Below are 19,925 nucleotides of genomic sequence, written 5' to 3' on the forward strand. Positions count from 1 at the left end.
GTTCCCCCAGGTACTAATGCAACCTCCTGCTCTTGATGGATGGCTTTAGGAATAAAGAGACTAGAGCAGATTTGGGGAGGACTAGGTGAATGCCTCGCAAGGATATTCAGGAAACATATTCTTTGGAGAGTAGGGACATATTTGCTTTGGTTCAGTTACTAGAAGGGTTGTCTCTGATCTCAAGAAAGGCAAGACACTGTTTGAGGGCTTCTGTGACCAGGCTGACAAACTTAGTAGACCAATCCCAAAAATGTATGGAGTTTTAAATGCTGACTTGAAGAATAAACCAGCACATATTAGGGCATGGAAACGAGATTTGTGGGGGCCATTAGAAGAAGTGGGGTGGGCTCAGTGGTTTTTAGCCATGAAGAAGAGTTCTGTTTCTGCCGCCTGGTTATAAAATATTTTTTATTTTATAACCAGGCGACAGAAACTGATTTTTAGGTGGTACGGGACTCCGGTTAAGCTGCACAGAGCGTTTCCAGCTGTCAAGGAGGAGTGCTGGCAGGGATGTGGGGATAGGGGCACATTTATGGTGGGATTGTCCTGAGGTGCAGAAGTTGTGGGCCGACATTAAATTATTCTTCAAATCACTTACAGGGAGGACTGTGGTAAGGGATCTGAAATTGTTTTTGCAGGGAATCCCAAATCAGTCCCTTACTGAACTGGAGTGCAGACTATTGACACAAGTGATAACCGTTAAAGGTGAGAAGCCTATAAACGGCACCTAACAGAGGTTCCCTGTCTGTTATCAATACGGGGAAGACTTCATAGGATGTACTACATTGACAGTGATCAGGAACGGTCCCTTGAACAGATCTGAATGGATTTGGACACCCTATGTTGAATGGTTAAAAAGTTAGAGAAGACCATGAATGCATGGGTCATCCATACTACTGGTAAATCATTGTTCATGTGACTTTGTTAACTTTTATTAGTATCTTTCCAGTCAGGGTCTTTGGCACGCATCTCCACATGGGGTTATTTCTTTGTATTTATGTGCTTTTGTGTTTGTTGGGTGTCTGAGGTTTTTCTATTGCAGTGAAGTACCAGAAGGCTTATTTGAGATTTAATTTAGAAATCGATGTTAGAACATGCCTCGGGGTGGAATTTCTATGGGGGAGGGGGGGTTTCAAGGAAAGTAACTTGTATAACTGATTAAAGAAAGGGTTTGGGGTTTGCATTATTAAGTCTGTCTCCTGGTAAAGAGGGGTTGTTAATCCATACATGTGGTTTGCTTTCTTTCTTTTTCTTGAAAGATGTTTTATTACCTGTTCCATTTGCTGAAGTTGTTCAATCAAAATTTAAATGGAAAAAAAATATATATTACTCGGGAAAGAGGGGTACACAAAAATGGCAACTCATTGTCAAGAGTGTAAGCACTTGCTTGGGATTAGATGTAGAAGGGAGGGCTGTGCTTGGAAAAAATGTCGTTTCAGTGCCCAATTATTTCTTTCATTTTAGTTTTGTTCATTTTTTATTTTGTGCTGTTTTGGGTTTTTTGCATTTTGTTTGTAAAAAGCCAGTGAGGGAAGCAATCCTCCCAGCAGCCCAATCAATTCCTCCTCCTCCCCCCCCCCCCCCCACCGCCGACCACTCTGGTGACAGCGGCCCACACATACTCCTCTGCCTCCCTTGCAGCCTCAGATCTCTCATCTCACCCCCACTTCTTAAGTACCCAGCAGGCGGAGCCAATTCCTTACCTCCTCCTCCCCAAGCCAGCTGCTACTGATGTTCGTAGGAGCTTGAGAGGGAGGGGAAAGTAAGGGACAGGGCCTCCTGCTGGAAGAGATAGGGGACCTCCCGGGAAGGAATGCCTGGAGGCTTCCAGAGGGCACAGGGGAGGGGGGGGAAAAGGAAGCTGATCCGTTTTGTTTCGTTTCATGGGATGTGGCTAAAAATGTGCGCTGTGGAATACCATGCAGGCAAGCTTCAGGCAGCCCTTTCCTCCAGGTGCATCGATACCTACTCAGGAAAAATGGCCTTTGAAACCTCTCCAAAGATGAGAGCGAGGAGAATAACCGTGTCTTCGCCATCTGTCGATAAACCATAGGGGAACCACAAGCAGAAAGCGCTACTGTCGGTTCAAACAATTCCGGAGGAAAGATGAAACTTCATGGGGGTGGAGGGTGTTCTCTTTTTGTCAGAATAGGTTCTTCGGTTTCCTCTGGAGATATTTTTTTCCCTAACAAAGCCAAGCCCAGTAATGTTATAGATGTCCACTATGGGGCAGATCTTTAAAGCTGCGTGCGGGCGTAGATTTGTTCGCACAACCCGGTGCGAACAAATCTACGCCCAATTTTATAACATATGCGTGCTGCAGCTTCCTGGACAACTTCCTGGACTGCAGCGCCCATGTTATAAAATCCAGGGTCGGCGCACGCAAGGGGGTGCACAACTGTGCAACTTGCGCCGAGCCACGCAGCCTTCCTCCGTTCCCTCTGCCTCCCCGTACTTCCCCTATCTAACTCGCCCCCCCCAGCCCTATCTAAAACCCCCTCCTTACCTTTATCGGGAAAGTTACGCCTGCCTCTGGGCAGGCATAACTTGTGCACACCGGCTGGCTGCCGGCACGCCAACCCTGGCACGGCGGTTGTTCGAGGCCTCGGTCCTGCCCCCGGAACGCCCCTGGGCAGGCGCCCCGCCCATGGCCCCGCCCCTAGAACGCCCCTTTTTTGAAGCCCTGGGACATATGCGCGTCCCGGGGCTTGTGCGCGCCACCGAGCCTATGCAAGATAGGTTTGGCGTGCGCAGGGGCAGCTTTTCGGGGGTTAAGCGCGTAACCCTTTGAAAATCTGCCCCTATGTCTCTTACTAAAGCAGCCATTTCATCTTGGATATTTCTTTTTTGACTGAGGGAATTTGTACCGTTTTCATTTAGAGGGAAAATGTCAAACTGACCACAGAAGTACAAAGTCAGAGGGCATATTTTACCCCTGCACTTTGTACCCAAAAGTGCCTGCAAAGATTTGCACCTTCTACTTCTGCAGGAATCTTTTCTGCTTAGAAAGTTGTGGGTTCTTCTGAAAATACAAATAAGCGCATATTTGCAAACCCCTCCTCAACTCCACCCCCCAGAAATGCCTTCTTTCACCCCAGGTAAAATTATGCGTACATTGGCATCACGCAGTAATTTTACCCCCACGTTGAATTTTCCACCCCCAAGACCCCCATTTCTACAGAGAAAGCACGTTTTATCCTCAGAAGTGGCATTGGGTATTGCCTCGTTTAAATCATGCATTTTTCTTTTTGGACTCTATATTCCTTGAATTTTGATATTTTTATCATGACTTTAAGATACGGTAATTTCTGGAACACATCAGGACAGAATTACTGGGCTACTACCCCTTCCACTGACCCCCGACTGGAACATTGGCAAGCACTTGAGCACTGGATTAATTCTGGGTGATTCTAAGAGGATACAAAAACAGGCAACGCTTCTTATGGTATCAAAGTGTTGACTGAAGTCTACTTTTTTCCTGCTGGCAGGAACACACTGCAAATTGAATTTTCAGTATGTTTATTCTGATTCACAAACATTAAAACTGAGTGACAAAAACAAATAAGGTGATTACTCCGCACTAGGGCTTTTGCGATGTTCTGTTGTGCAACAGTTCAGCACGGCCATGAACAAGCGCTAGACAATGAGGGATCCGTTTTCAGCATCATGTGCATAAAATAGGAGAAAATCTCTTGAACAATAAAGCCCCTTAATTCATCCCAATTGCAATATACTGTGACAGAAGAGCTAGGACTGCACATAACCTGAGCAGTCATCCCTCCAGCAAGGCAGAGGGCGCTGCTGACGTTAACTGAAAGAGAAAAAAAGATGCAAAACTGCTACTGGGAGACATAGCTGGGGCAATCAAGTGGGGCTAAGCAAGCAATGGGTTGGAAAATGAAAGATGGTGACAGACAGCCAAGCAGGAAGAGTCCGGGAAGCTGCTATACAACAAGAGACCGGTCAAAGTGAGGCAATGGTAAGCTGAAAGTTACCACTCCAGCTGGGCAAAGAAAGACTGAATAGCCTGCTGCTATGAGTAATCAACGTACAACTAAGAAGTGTGCTGAATGGTCACAGGGAGTTGGGCCATCCTGTATGCAGATACCCATTGAACCTGACTTGTCCCACAAGGGATGGAACTGGGTTAATTGTTAAATAAAAAGGCCTGTAGAAGGCAGAAACGCATTGCTGTTTGTAGGTCACGTGGCCGTGTAGTTTCTTTTGGATATTCTGGTGGACATGTGTGGGCTGCGGCCCACACGATCAGTGTTCACCAGCTGCATGAGAAGAGAGGCCTTCAGCAGGGCTGCCATGGTCCCCATCCCATGACGGCCTGAGACGAGGAAGCCCTGCAGCAAAAAGAGGCCCAGAAGAAAGGGGGAGGCCCTTGATAATGTAACTGTGTGTGTGGGAGTGGGAGCCTGAGTGTGAGAGACAACATGGGAGTGAGACCCTGGGTGTGAGAGAGAGCGTGTGGGAGTAGGAGCTTGTGAGAAAGGATGTGAGTGAGACAGCATGCAGGAGAGGGTTGAGAGAGAGAGCGAGCATGTGGGAGTGACAGCTTGGTTACATGTAGGAGTAGGAGCTTGTGAGAAAGCATGCGAGTGAGAGCCTGTGTGTGACAAAGGGCACATATGAGAGAGAACTTGTATGCGTGTTTTAAGAGTGGAAAAGAAGAAAACAGAAGAAGCAGAAGGAAAAAAGTCTCTGAAAAAGGAATTAGGAAAAGAAAAACAAGGGGAAGGTAGGAAAAAAAAAGACCAGGACAAACCAATTAGAAAAATAAGATAAAACAGCAAAGATACAAAAAAATATTTTAGTTTTTAGTGATTGAAATTTAGCATCTTTGGGAATGTGCATTTCTTATATATTTGTATTTTGCTCTTCCTTCAGTATTCCTCTGTTCACAGACTCTGGTTTCTTGGGCTTTCTGTTTTTAATTTCTAGTCTCTTATTCTGTATTAGGTAAGGGTCTGACTGCATTCTGTCTGTGTGACTGAGATGTATTATTTCTATTAGACTGTAGTTTCTCTGCATGGATTTGTAACAGTCTGGTTTGTTCTGTTACCCTAGAAGGTGGTATATTAATGTTCTAAGGCCTGGTGTAAAATTTGCATTGTTTTTTTTTATAGATAAGGCTGCTGCTGTTTGAGTCCTGAGAGTTAGGGCTGTTATGGTATGGTTTGGCAAGGTTCTAGGTGTGTTTTTTGTTTTGTTTTTTTTGCAGGGGTTTGAGCTACTTCAAAATGTGTTTGGTAGTGGAGGTAGTTTGTTTTGCTAATACTGAGGTGACACCAGAATCTGAATTTATTGTTTTGCATGCTGGGTTGTAATATGAATCGATCTAGTTCTGTTTTATTGTAGTTATATTTTTGGAAAGAGGATTCATAAAAGAATAGATTAGATATTTGTTTTATTCCATGGTTGTCTGGATCTGTTGTGTTATCTACTTTTTACATTATATTGTGTATTTACAAGTCACAATAATATAAAATAACATTAATAAGGTATTTTTAATATTAGTAAAAGGAAAATTAGTTCTTACCTGTTAATTTTCGTTCCTGTAGTACCACGGATCAGTCCAGACCGTGGGTTGAGCCTCCTGTCCAGCAGATGGAGACAGACCAAAACTGAAAAGGGTATCCTATATCAGGACAGAGCCTACCCTGCAGCCCTTCAGTAAAACTATTGTCAAAGCAGAAAAACAAGATAAAGAACAAGATCAAGCAAGTAACAACAAAAACTCAATGGAGTAACTTTAGAACTTTGTAAGGAGCTCTGTAGAAAGAAACGCTCTTGCATGTACTTGGTCATTAATAACCAATGCTTCAGGTGTTCAGAAGATGATAAAACAATACTGACATCAGAGTACCTGTAGGAAAGGCTTCGAGTGGGTGATGTGAAAGGAGCAACAGGGAAGAGCGTCTGGACTGATCCATGGTACTACAGGAACGAAAATTAACAGGTAAGAACTAATTTTCCCTTCCCTGTACGTACCCGGATCAGTCCAGACCGTGGGATGTATCAAAGCTTCCCTAAACCGGGTGGGCCTGAGACAATCCCGCTCGAAGCACTTGCCAACCAAAAGAACCAAAAACCGGTGCTTACACATCCAGACTGTAGCGACAAGCAAAAGTATGCAGGGACGTCCACGTAGCAACCCTGCAGATTTCTTGCGGAGAAACCGCTTGACTCTCCGCCCAGGAAGTAGCTTGAGAACGCAACGAATGAGCCTTTAGGCCCTCAGGAACCGCCCGACCTTGGCAAAGATAGGCCGAGGAAATCTCCTCCTTCAACCACCGAGCAATAGTAGTCTTAGAAGCCTGTTTACCTTGATTGGGACCACTCCAGTGGACGAAAAGATGATCCGAGACCCGAAAGTCATTGGTAACCTGAAGATAGTGGAGTAGAACTCGTTTGACATCAAGTCTGCGGAGATCGCCCCCAGCGGTACCCATAATCTTCTCTGGAGAGAATGCTGGAAGCTCCGACTGGTTGACATGGAAAGCGGACACAACCTTCGGCAAGAAAGAAGGCAGAGTCTTGAGCGAGACTCCGGAATTGGATCTCTGAAACCCGCCGAGCAGAAGAAATAGAGATGAGAAAAACCACCTTGAGCGCGAGTTCCTTTACCATAGTCCGACGGAGGGGTTCGAATGGAGACGTACAGAGAGCCCGGAGGACGAGATTAAGACTCCACGATGGGCAAGTACAGCGAGCGGGCGGTCGCAGGTGCTAGACTCCCTTCAAGAACCAAACCACGTCTGGGTGGCCCGCTAAGGGATGACCCTCGACCTGTCCAAGAAGAGAGCCGAGAGCGGAGACTTGCACACGTAGGGAACTGAAAGAGAGACCCTTGGAGAGACCCTTCTGTAGAAAGCAAAGAACCAATGAAACCGGAGCGGAGCGCGTAGAGATCCCCGACTCCACACAAACAGTCTCAAAGACTTTCCAAACACGCACTTAAGCTAGAGATGTCGACTGCTTCCGAGCTCGCAGCAAGGTGGAGATAACCTCCTCCTAATAGCCCTTACTCCTCAGGCGTCTCCGTTCAAAAGCCAGACCGCTAGACAAAAGCGATTGGCCTGGTCGAAAAATACGGGCCCCTGCTGAAGCAAATGAGGAAGATGGCCGAGCCAGAGAGGTCCATCCGTCGCCAGGTTGACGAGATCCGGATGCTATCAGAACCACTGGCCCTCGGTGGAGTTCTATTCTTTGGAAAACTTTTCCCACCAGAGGCCACAGAGGGAACACGTAAAGAAGGACGTCCGCATGGCAGGGAAGAGCCAGAGCATCCACTCCTTCTGAGCCGTGCTCTCTCCAGCGGCTGAAGAACCTGTTGGCCTTGGCGTTGCGCAAGGTTGCCATGACGTCCAGGTGAGGAGGACCCCCACCTGTGGACGATCAGGTCCATGGCTTCTTCCGAGAGTTCTCACTTTCCCGGATCGAGAGACTGATCGAGAGACTGACGACTGAGGAAATCGGCCTGTACATTCTCCTTGCCCGCTATGTGGGAGGCCGCAAGGCAATCCAGATGCTGTTCCGCCCAGTCGAAGAGACAGCTGGCTTCTAGAGCCACCAGGCGACTGCGAGTGCCACCTTGTCCGTTGATATAAGCCACGGTGGTGGAGTTGTCGGAGAGAAACCTCACCGCCTTGCTGCGGATCAGGGGCAGAAAATCCTGTAGGGCCAGACGCACTGCCCAGGCCTCCAAACGATTGATGTGCCAACGAGACTGAACCAGAGACCAGATCCTCTGCATGGACTGGGACTGGCAGACTGCGCCCCGGCCAGAGAGACTGGCACCCGTGGTTACCATCATCCACTGTGGAGTCTGAAGAGGCATGCCCTGGAGAAAATGAGGAAGCGAAAACCACCACTGCAAGGCGGCGACGGTAGAGGCCGAAAGCGGGAGAACTGCGTGGAACTGTTCCAACATCGGCTGCCAACAGGATAGCAAAGCTCTCTGTAACGGTCGCATATGAGCGAATGCCCAGGGGATGAGGTCGATGGTGGAGGCCATCGAGCCCAAGACTTAGAGGTAGTCCCATGCCGTCAGGAGAGGGAATGAGAGAAGATTCCATACCTGGTCGATCAATTTGAGAGCCCGAGCGCGAGGTAGGGACACTTTGCCGATCTGAGTATCCAAGCGGGCCCCCAGGAATTCTAACACCTGGGAAGGCCGAAGATTGCTTTTGGGAAAGTTCACTATCCACTCGAGGGATGCGAGGAGAGTGAGGATCCAATCCACCACCTGCCTGCAGTGACTCTCCGACTTGGCCCTCATGAGCCAGAAGTCCAGTTAGGGGTGGACTAGGACTCCTTTGTGGCGGAGGGCAGCCACCACCACTACTATGACCTTGGTGAAGGTGCGTAGAGCGGTAGTGAGGCCGAAGGGCAGCACCCGGAACTGAAAGTCCCGGTTGAGGATGTGGAAGCAAAGATACTTCTGGTAATCGCGGTGAATCGGAATGTGGAGGTAGGCCTCTGTCAAATCGAGAGAGGCGAGGAACTCTCCGGGATGAACCGCCGCGATGACCACCATGCAAAAATTTGGGATCTTGAGGGCCCGGTTGACCCTCTTGAGGTCTAAGATCGGCTGAAAAGCACAGTCCTTCTTGGGTATCATGAAGTAAATAGAATGCTGGCTGGCGCAGAGTTCCTCCTTTGGAACCGGGACAATGGCACCCAGACTCAGAAGCCTGGTGAGGGTTTGGTCCACCACCACCCGCTTGAGATGGCTGCTTCGGGAGAATACGAAGAGGTCCAGGAGGTCTCGAGCAAATTCTAAAACATAACTCTCTCGGACAATCTTGAGGACACACTGGTCCAACGTGATTTTGACCCACTCCTCGAAGAACAGGGAGAGACGATCTCCCAGAAGGGGGACCGAGGAATGGGTCAACCGAACTTCATTGTGGGGCTGGCTTTGGAGTGGCGCGCTGGGACGGTCCCTCTCGGAAGGACAGACACCCACAAAAGGGCTGGGACCAAGATTGAGACTGGGAAGAATAGCCTCTGGAGGAGCCACCTCGTCCGCAGGGTGTATATCTCTGCTGACCCCAGAAGAGAGGACGGGAGGGCGCAAAAGATCAAGATGGTTTTGTACGGTCCTTGTTTTCCCCCAAGGAATTAATAAGCTGCTCAAGGTCCTCTCCAAAAAGCAACTTACCCTTGAAAGGCAACGTGCCCAACCTCGCCTTGGAGGACGGGTCCGCAGACCAATTGCGCAGCCAGAGAAGCCTTCTAGTGGAGACCGCCGAGACCATCGCTTTCGCCTGGACACGGAGGAGGTCGTAGAGCGCATCTGCCCCATACGCGATGACGCCTTCCAAATGTTCAGCCTGCTCCGCCTCTGCGGGAGGTCCTGGGTGCCGAGCAATTGTTGAACCCACCTGAGACCTGCCCGCTGCATGAAACTGCTGCAGATAGATGCCCGAACTCCCAAGGCCAGAACCTCAAAGATACGCTTTAATGGGCTTCGAGCTTACGATCCTGTACGTCCTTCAGGGGCGTCGCCCCCACCACTGGGATAGTGGTGTGCTTTGTGACCGCAAAGACGAAAGAATCAACAGTGGGAATCCTCAGCATGTCCAAGCAGTCCTCCGGGAGGGGGTAGAGCTTGTCCATAGCCCTCCCCACATGGAGCCCTGCTTCGGGAGCTTCCCATTTCTGTAGGAGCAGCAACTTATGCATAGGGTGGAAGGGAAAGGCACTTGCCGGAGCCCTGAGTCCCGCCAGGACCAGGTCCATATCCTTGGGCAAAGAAGCCGTTAAGCGTATCCACAGGGGGCCCCTCCAGTCCCAGCTCCTGGAGGACAAAGGGGATGAGGGGCTCCAACTCCTCCTTTTGAAACATGCGAAGGACCCGGGGGTCATCCCCCTCCAAGGGAGGAGAGCGGCCCCGCCAAATCTGTAGTGGGATCCGGATCCAGAGTAACTAGGGGCGCGGGGGGGGGGTTGTCAGGAATGGGGGTTACCCCTGGGACCACCCGCACCCTAACGGGCCCCTGTGGCCCCGGGGTCAGGAGGACGGGCGGCGGAGTTGGTCTTGGGATTTTTGCAGGCAGGGGACCTGGGGAAGGGTCCTCCTCCGCCTGCAAGCTGGCCAAATAAGATTTGTGCAAAAGAAGCACAAATTCTGAAGAAAAATGGGCCCTAGTCTTGCTGGGGGGGGGGGGGGGCAGGGACCTCATCCCTAGGGGACACGGGGCTTAAATCGGGGGAAGCTCCGCAAAAGTCGCATCTCCAGCCCCTGGCAGCTCCGAATCGGGAGCTGCCGAAATTCTAAAAATGGCTGCAGTTCCCGCAGTTTGCCGACCCGGGAAAGGCCTAGCCATGCGGAGGGAAGCGCGACCCCGGGCTAAATTTGGCAGCGCTGCCGAGGAGGGACCCTCCGCCGAGGGCTCCCCACATGCAAGACACGCACTTGGACGCGGCATCCCCAGTGAAGAGGAGCCGCGAACTGCACAAAAGAAAAAGAAAAAACAGCTGAGAGGAGAAAGGTCTTTGAAGTGCCAGTAAGGAGTGGAGGCAGGAGAGTGAACCCTGCATGCTCTACTGGGTCTGGCTGCCAGCCTGCTTAAGAATTAAAAATACTTCCCCCTTTTTGCAAGCCTTTATTAGAATAAAATTTGTCCTTTTATCTTTTTTTTTTTTTTTTTTTTTTTACTGAGGGGAAGAAAAGGGAGAGCCCGGAGCCTTCAAGGCAGCGGGGGGGGGGGGGGAGGTGAATGACTGGACCACCAATATCAACCCCCCCCAGAGGAAGCAGTTTCGGACCTAGGCTATGCCCTGCACAAGGGGCCAAGCCCCCCTAGGTCGGCAAGAGCCAGGAGACGGAAGTGTCTCCTATGGAAAGGAGAGAGACAGAGTCCAATACAAGACAAATTACAAAAATGTATTTTTATTTTTCTAAGATTAAATAAATGGAAAAACTACAATACTACTTGCTTGATCCTACAAGGAAAGAAAACAAGGGCTGAGCAGCCCAGATCAGGAGACCGCAGGGTGAGCTGATCCATCTGCTGGAGACAGACAAATACTGAAGGGCTGCAGGGTAAGCTCTGTCCTGATATAGGATACCCTTTTCAGTTTTGGTCTATCTCCATCTGCTGGACAGGAGGCTCAACCCACGGTCTGGACTGATCCGGGTACACACAGGGAATGACTGAATTAATTAAATTAAAATATTTAAAAAATGTCACTCATGATACATGACGGCTGTTGTAGATTACATAGAAATCCATTGTCAGGTGCACTCTAATGCATTATTTATCCAGAAGAGTACAAGTAATAGGGCCTAGACATGTATGCCTACGGCTCATCCATTGTTAACCTTAGGCCCCCCCACAAAAAAAAAAAAATTAATTCTAGCTATGCCACTGTTCTGGTGGAGGCTCAAATCAGGCCACAAGTGATGGCCTATCACTTATACGCTCCAATAGCAGTATAATAATAAATGCCAAAAATGGTTGTTTTGTAAATTGACTTCAAGTATTTTTCCCTTTAGTGTCCGTTGGATGACCTAATTGCTTTTTGCACATACACTGTGCCAGAGTATGGATGAAAGCCCTCGACTCCAGACAGAACTCGGGAGAACTTACCAGGAAAGGAAAGTCAAGTTCAACCATGTAATCTCAGTTTGGAGACCTCTCTGGTTAGATCTTATCATAGCTGAGGTTTGTGAACACATAACACACAAGTTCCTGATGGCCTACTCACAGTTTTGCTTCTATTAGCATGTGGGAGGAGGTCTGGGTCAGAGAGATATTTTTGGAGAGAGAGGATATCTCAGTGTCAGGAACTCAGGCATGACAAGAGGATGTGGGGGAGAGGGCTCAAGGAAGCAGGAGATTAGAGAGACGAACAAATGCAGACATAAGGAGGAAACAAAGAAGAGTTTCTAAAACAGGAATTTGCATTATTTTTTTTAATGAGTTGCAGTTATACCAGCATTAGGAGCAAACTACTTGAGTTGTGCTCTTTGCTTTATGTTGTCACTAGAAAGAAGAATGAGACTTTGAACTGAGATTCAGTTGTTATAGTCAACAAAAGTAAAGCACTGAATTGAAATAAAAAAATCAGTTTGTTTAGCGTAATAATAGTAAAAATACAGGGACAGATACTCCATAAAAAGCTGAACTTCTAAATTTAGGCCTCTAAATTAGGAGCCCAAGTTAGGAACCTATTTTCAGCAGACCTTAGGTTCCTAAGTTTTCAGCTAAAAATTCATATAAATATAGGTTAAAAAATGAGCCCCCTAAATTTAGGGTTTCTATTTATTTGCCTAGCTTTAAGAACCTAAATTAGGTGTCTAATTCTAAAAATCAGTGCTAAGTTCCTAACTTTGTTTCCCCGCCCTAACTCTGCCTTCGTAGCCACCCACTTTTTAGGGTCCTAAATTTAGAAGCCTAATAAAACTAGAATCCTAAATTTAGGGACTCAGCCCTAGTAAATTTTCAAAAGAGCTAATTTAGCAGCCTAATTCCAAATGTTAGGAGCCTAAACCCTTTGAAAATTGGCCTCATTATTTTTCTTATAATTACTTGCACACCTAGCCAGCAACTAGTACACGACTGAACACAGGAAAGATATTTGCAATTAAGATCTGGAATAGAGGATTGCACGTTTCTGATGTAGGGGTGGCAACTTTAAAACAAGCATGCAGGTGCCTGTACACACACATATATGGGGTGGGGCATGAGTGGACCTATGCTGGATTTCAGCAAAGCCTTTGACACACTTCCACACAAAAGACTTATAAATTGTGCACCCTTGATATAGATCCTAGAGTGACTGACTGGGTTAGAAACTGGCTGAACGGGAGGTGACAAAGGGTAGTGGTAAATTGAGATTTTCTCGGGGGGGATGTCTCAGGGATCGGTCCTGGGACTGGGTCTTTTCAACATTCTTGTGAGCGATGTAACAGAAGGGTTGTCGGGAAAAGCATGTCTTTTTGCCGATGATACCAAAACGTATAACAAAGTGAACAACCAGGAAAGTGCGGAAAACATGAAGAGGGATCTAGTGAAGCTCAAGAAATGGTCTAAGGTCTGGAGTTAAGATTTAATGCTAAAAAAAAATGCATAGTAATGCATTTAGGATGCAAAAACCTAAGGGAGAGGTACAGTATTGGAGGTGAAATTCTAAGAACAAAGGAAATGAGTGATCTGGGAGTAATTGTATCTTATGATGGTCAAACATGTAGATAAAGTGCCAATAAAATCTAGAAAGCTGCTTGGCTGCACAGGGAGAGGAATGAGCAGAAAAAGGAAGGTGATTTTACCTTTCGGGTCCCTGGTGAGGCCTCACTTGAAATATTGAGTTCAGTTCTGGAGAGCGCACCTTCAAAAGGATATAAACTGGTTGGAGTCGGTCCAGAGGGAGGCTACTAAAATGATCAGTGGTCTTCCTTTAAAGCACATGGGGATAGACTTAAAGATCTAAACATGTGCACCCTGGAGAAAAGGCAAGACAGGGGAGATATGTTAGAGACATTCAACTGTCTCAAAGGTTTCCATGCAGAGGAGGTGAGCTTTTTTCAATGGAAAGGAGGCTCTAGAACAAGGGGTCATGAAATTAGGCTGAAAGGGGGTAATATTTCTTTACAGAGAGGGTGGTGGATGTTTGGAACAGCCTCCCAGTAGAAGTGGTGGAGACAAAAACAAGAACGCATGGGATAAATACAGGGGATCTCTAAGGAAGTGATGAGAATTATAATGCCCAGTTGGACGGATGGGCCATACAGTCTTTTTCTGCCGTCATGTTTCTGTGTTTTAAATCATGTGCAGAGCTGTGTGCATACGATTTAAAATATACCAATCGCACCAACGTGTGCTCCTAATTTTAAACTTACTCAAGCAAATGTACTTCACATACCTTATTTAAGAGTTTGTTGGCTCTTTAATGCACACGAAGAGATGGCGCGATGCCATCTCCCCCTCCAGGCTTGGAGCCCTCACCCCCATCAGTGGTCAGCACCTGAACTCCCGGGCTACTTGCAGGTTTGCCTGCAGTGCTTTTCAACTTTTCGGCGCCCTCCCCTTGTAAATATGTGGCCTTTTTAATAGCACCATAGTTTTAACAATAAACCGGACACCACCGTGTCTGCTTACTGAAAAGAAACAGATTTTAAAAATTAAACCGGGCTCCCCCCCCCCAATGAAATAACTGAAATCGTCACGAGGCAAGAGAAAACAGTTGCCCTGCGCGCGGACTCTGGCGGTTCGGTCGCACTGTACCCATCCCCCTCTTACTCACTCACTTCCTGTCGTGGGTCTTTCGGGATTTTTGCTACGTCACCGCGGCGGAGGCGCGGCCAGGGGCCCGGAGTCCGGCTGTTAGTCTTCTCTGCCTCCTCCTGCCTGGCGCCGGGCTTAACGTGCGGAGAGCTCTCCCTCCGTCTAAAGCGCTGTGTCATAGTTGGTTATTAATGACCCAAGACCCGCCTGATAGAAACTTCTGGGAAGTTCAGGGCAGATTCCAGGAAAGGTCAGCGAGTTCAGTAAACACATTTTATTAGGACTTGAATGCAGACCAAAAGCATTTTCTGATGAGCTCTTTTCTCTCCCAGGGAGGGCTGGAGGCTCAGATGTATGAATGGCATGAGAGCGGCGCGTGCTAATTCAGTGCTTTCCTCGGCAGTGACTGCTAGATGGGTGTCCACATTTTCCAGAGCTGCATCCCGGAAAGCTGTCTTTCGGTGAATGGCTGGTCACAGAGCCTTTCTAACTCCGGATTTTTTTTTTCGTCCCACCCATCCCAAAGCACATTCTTTGATTTATAGACTCTTATTCCATTTAAGAAGAAGAGATATTTTCACATCAAAAATCAATCATGGATTTATCTAAAAAAAAAAAGGGAGAAACCCAGCCCTTATCAATAGATTAATTATTGACCCCTTGCAGGTCATTTCCAATTAACATTTAAATACACCATATAAATTTAAAGGACTTTATGCATTCATACTCCCCTAGCAACCTAAATTAACTAAAAACACAACAATACTTTTAAGACATACTAGTATAAAATGAAAGTTGTACACAAGATATATATTTTGTATTGCTGACTAATGGACTGCTTTATCCCTGTTGAAGAATTAGAGTAGGTTCCTCTAGACTGCAGAAGGGCCTTGTGATACTAGGAGAGTGGGCTTCTAAATGACAGATGAAATTTAATGTGGACAAGTGCAAAGTAATGCATGTAGGGAAGAATAATCTCAATTTACAGGTACATGATTCTGTGTTCCATGTTAGCAATCCCCACTCAGGGAAAGGACCTCAGAATCCTTATGGCCAATACCTTAAAATCTTCAGTTCAGTGTGCAACAGTGATCAAAAAGGTAAATAGAATGCTAGGGATTATTTGGAAAGGAAAGTAACAAAACTGAAAATATCATCATGCCCTTGTATAGATCCATGGTGTAATTGCACCTTGAGTATTGTGTGCAGTTCTGGTCGCCCCATCTCAAAAAAAGTCAAGGCTGACATAAAAACGATACAGAGAAGGGCAACAAAAATGATAAAGGGGATAAAAAAGCTCCCTTATGAAGAAGGTTCTTTATCCTGGAAAAGAGACAACTGAGAGGGGATATGATTGAAATTTAAAGAATCGTGAGTGGAGTGGAATGGATAAAAAGAGAACGGTTATTTACCCCTTCATACAATACTAGGACTAAGGGACACTTTGTGAAACTAACAACTGGCAGATTTAAAACAAATTGTAGGAAGTATTTTTTTCAGTCGGCACACAATCAAGTTATGGAATAGGTTGCTGGAGGATGTGGTCAAGGCAACTAAGAAAGGGTACAAAAGATTGGACAAGTTCCTGAAGGAAAAATCCATAATTTAGTTTATTATAAGTTTTGATTAATCGCCTTTCTAATATAAAATCAAAATAATATAAAGTTAAAAATATGAATAACAAGTTACAAAAAATGTTAAAGAACAAGAGAGTAAAATAACATTTAAAATAAATTATAAACAAGGACAGAAACAGTAACGTAACTTATACAAGTAAACTAAACATAAAAACAAACGTGAAATAAAAACAAAACCACCAGAACAAAGGACATCAACTTAAAAACTGAACTCCAATGGGAATAATGTCCAAAATTAGGTTTTGAAAATTCAAGAAAAAATCCAGGATCTCCCTAAATTTCATAGGGATAACGGGAGTGTATTCCATAAACTGGGTGCTAAGGATTCAAGGTTCATGTTGTGCGTATGTTCTAAATTAATTTCTCTGGGAGAAGGAAAGTCTGAGCAGTTCCTACTGGGAGGAATGCAAGCAACATCCCGTTTGACGAGGAATGATAAGATTGGCCAAATGTGGGAGAGGGGGGATACCCCAGCAGAAGGCCTTAAAAGTTGAACAAGTAGAAACAGGGATTCAATGAAGATCTTGCAGAGAGGTATTATGTGACTATATTTCTTTTACCTGAAAATAAGTTTGGTGGCTGTGTTTTGGACAATTTGAAGTCTCTGAATGAGACTGGATGAAACACTATAGTATAAAATATTACAATAATCTAGTCGAGTTAATATTAAAAAAGTGAACCAGTCTTTAAGTCAGGTAAATCAAGAAATGGTCTAAGTCAATGAATAAACCTCAAAAAATAAGATTGTTGAATGAGACTGAGAATCTTGAAGACTGAAGACTTGGCTATTTCAACAAGCCTTCCCTTAATCTGGGACCTCCCCAGCTACAGGCACACTCCAAGGCCCTCTAGTCATCGCACCCCCTTTACCGCTATTGTAAATATGGTTGTATTGTTATTGTTTAGTTATGAGTTTCCTCTGCCACTGGCTCCTCTTCTTCCCAGTTTGAGTACCCCTGTTTTATTGTAACTTTCGCTATCTTCTTGGTTATATTAACGTTATTTCCCCTTGCTCCATGTAAACCGATATGATATGATCTGTATCATGAATGTCGGTATAGAAAAGCACTAAATAAATAGATAAATCTGGGAAGAGAGAGCAAGAGTGGAATCTGGTTTTACACCTAGGCTGGTAACAGTCTTGTTAATCTGAATAACACAGTTACCCATCATAGGAGATGGTAAGGTTTTCCTGTCAATATGTCTAGTAAACCATATGGCTTCCGATTTATTAGGACTGACCTTTAGCTTGTTAGATAAAAGTTAATTGCTGATTTCAGTTAGACACTTTTTGAAATCATCAAGAGGAAATAGACATTTTTGGATCAAAACTTGCCAAATCCTGGATATTATCGGCCTAAAAAAAAGCACCAAAGCCTAGGCTTTGGATTAGGATGGCCTATGAAGATAAATACAAGTTGAAAAGAATGGGGGACAGTGTGGGCCCTTGAGGACCTCCACATGCTAAAAGAAATAGTTGTGATGAAGTAAGGTTCCAGTCAACATGAAAAGTTCTATTAGAAAAGAAAGACTAAAACCATTGATGGAGAGTTCCATTGATACCAATGTCCATCAACCGCTTAATCAACATCTGGTGGTCTATTGTGTTGAACGCTGCACTAATGTCTAGAAGGAAACGAGTACCATCTTCCCCTTATTCAAATGCAAAAATATTTCAGGTAGTAATGCTGTCAAAGCAAATTTGGTATTATTATATCCCTTCCTGAGGCCAGATTATTTCGGATTTAAAACCAGTGTTTTTATCAAGTAACATGGATAATTGCATAGCAACCACCTTCTCAATTATTTTAGCAAGGAAGGGCAAACTGGAGATTGTCCTGTAGTTTGTAGGAATATTAATGCCTAACTGAGGTTTCTTAAGAATAAGTTGAATCTTGGCTGTCTTTTAAGTCTTTTGAAAGTCGACCCTGAGAGAGACTAGAATTAATGATAGATAGCAAAAGTCCCAACTCAGTATTCTTAAGCAATTTAAAAGGTAAAGAGTCCAGTGGGAAAGAAATAGCATTCATTAGATTTAAGACCAATGATAAGTTGGCAGAAGGATCATGTTAAAAGCTGAGAATGGGGGAAATCCAAGATGGCTGCCTGCTGAGAGGCATGGGTTTTCGGAGCTCCTCTTTTTTTCTACACTTCGTTATTACCACTATGCCTAAACGTAAGGCTAAGATTTGGGATCTGGTCCCAGCCACTCCTGGATCTGATCCCCTTCAACCTACTATTGAGGGTTTCCTTTCTCCTGCAGTTAATACTCCTCCGGTGGCGTCCTTGGCATCAGGTCCTGTGGAGCGGGTGGTCCCATCGCCGGATATGGAGACCACCCTTAGCCCAGGAGTGCCCATTACTCCTCCTCTCCCCCCTGTTCCGGGAACTCAGGCAATTTCTCGCTGCCAAGTGGACAGTTTGATCCTAGATTGGCGGCTTCTAGGGAGAACTCTCCCGTTGTGACCACAACTGGATTTGTTGTTGCTTTGGAGCCGGGCTTAGCCACTCTGGTGCAACTAGAGAGGCCTGTGCACGGAGCAGATTTGCAGCCCAGACCCCAGGTGATTGCTTCAACTCCGCGGGGGAAAATTGAAGATCATGGAGAGTTGAAAATCTCGCAGGATTGCTGAGGTACAGAGCTTCCTTTGTTTTGCCCTGCACTTCCAATGCCTCCCGTTATTACCTTGGATTTGCTTTGTTCCGCTCTCATGGTTTTAAAGAAATCAATATCAACTTTGGTAGAAGTTACCTCTACTTTTGCTGGTGGATCTCAAGCTCTTGAAACTGAAACGGTTTCCCATTCACAAAAAATCTCTGCTTTGGAACAGCAGGTTTTTTCTTTTCAGCAAGTTCAAGAAATGTTGGTTAAATCGGACTCCTCTTATTCAAGAAAACTTGAGAACATTGAAAATTCTATTCGTTACTTAAATTTATGGATTTTGAATTTTCTTCAGTCCAATTTTATTTCCTCGACAGATATGGTTAAGAAATATATAATTGAGGTTTTAAAAATTCCTACAGAAGCAATGCCTACTTTTGCCAAAGTTTATATGACAAAGTCTTCAAACTTGATTCTGACTGATCCCATTCCTGAGCTGGATTTGGATTTGACTCAATTTCTGGAATCCTCTGCTGATATTGTGATCTCTAGATGTGGGATTCTTTTCCTTTCTTTTGTTTTTTCTCATGACAGTTGATTTTAAGATCTTTTTTTTCGATATAGACAGTCCCTTTTTTTTGGTCAACAGGTGTGGATTTTCCCTGATATTACACGTTCCACTCAGGAACGTCGGAAAACATTTCTTCAAATGCATGTTGAGGTCTTGGCTTTTAGGTGCTAAATTTACTCTTCGATTTCCTTATCAGTGTGCATTATTCATCTTGGTGTCAAATATATATTTTGACCCTGTTCACTTATGTTCTTATTTGGATGCCCATCCCATGGCTAACTCTGCTTGATTTTTTTTTACTATAGGCATTTGTATTTTATGTTATCATGTGCTGCCTCTAGTTGCCTTGATATTTTTCTTTTCTTTTGTATGTTCCGCTCTTTTCTTCATCTAGGTATCTCTCCCATTTTCTTTAATATTACATGAGAGGTGAAATGTACTTAATTATTGGGATTTGCTTTATATGTTCTGTTATTGCTTAATGTCTCTCATGTACGTTACTACAAGTTTGTATGCTTTTCAATAATTCTGAAATTTCAATAAAGTTAAAAAAAAGCTGAGAATGTACTGAGACGTTAGTATGAGTAAAGGAGAAGTATAATTAAGCTCTGGAATTCATTGCTAGAGGATATGGTGAAAGCTGTTAGTGTAGCTGCATTTAGAAAAGATTTGGACAAGTTCCTAGAGGAAAAGTTCATTAACCATTATTAAGGTGAAGTTGCAGAAATCCACTGCTTATTCTTGGGATAAGCAGCTTAGAATCTGTCTTTCCCTTGGGATCCTGTCAGATACTTGTGACCTAGATTGGCCACTGTTGGATACCGGGCTTGATGGACCGTTGATCTGACCCAGTATTGCAAGTTTTATGT

At 45.2% G+C, this 19,925-nt stretch overlaps 1 long non-coding RNA gene across 5 annotated transcripts in view; it reads right to left on the reverse strand.

The window, feature by feature from the left end:
* LOC115097013 overlaps positions 1–14,399 on the reverse strand; it is an 80,173-nt gene extending 65,774 nt beyond the window's left edge. Inside the window, exon 1 of one of the 5 annotated variants that reach the window (XR_003858186.1) lies at positions 14,270–14,399. This is a non-coding gene — a long non-coding RNA (uncharacterized LOC115097013). Of the gene's footprint in view, positions 1–13,884; positions 14,217–14,265 lie in introns of those variants that run through there. The other 4 variants (XR_003858188.1, XR_003858187.1, XR_003858189.1 and 1 more) reach the window with 4 other exon arrangements.
* Positions 14,400–19,925: the final 5,526 nt, after the last annotated feature.

The sequence above is a fragment of the Rhinatrema bivittatum genome, chromosome 8 (genome assembly GCF_901001135.1).
Source record: "Rhinatrema bivittatum chromosome 8, aRhiBiv1.1, whole genome shotgun sequence".
NCBI classification, from domain to species: Eukaryota; Metazoa; Chordata; class Amphibia; order Gymnophiona; family Rhinatrematidae; genus Rhinatrema; species Rhinatrema bivittatum.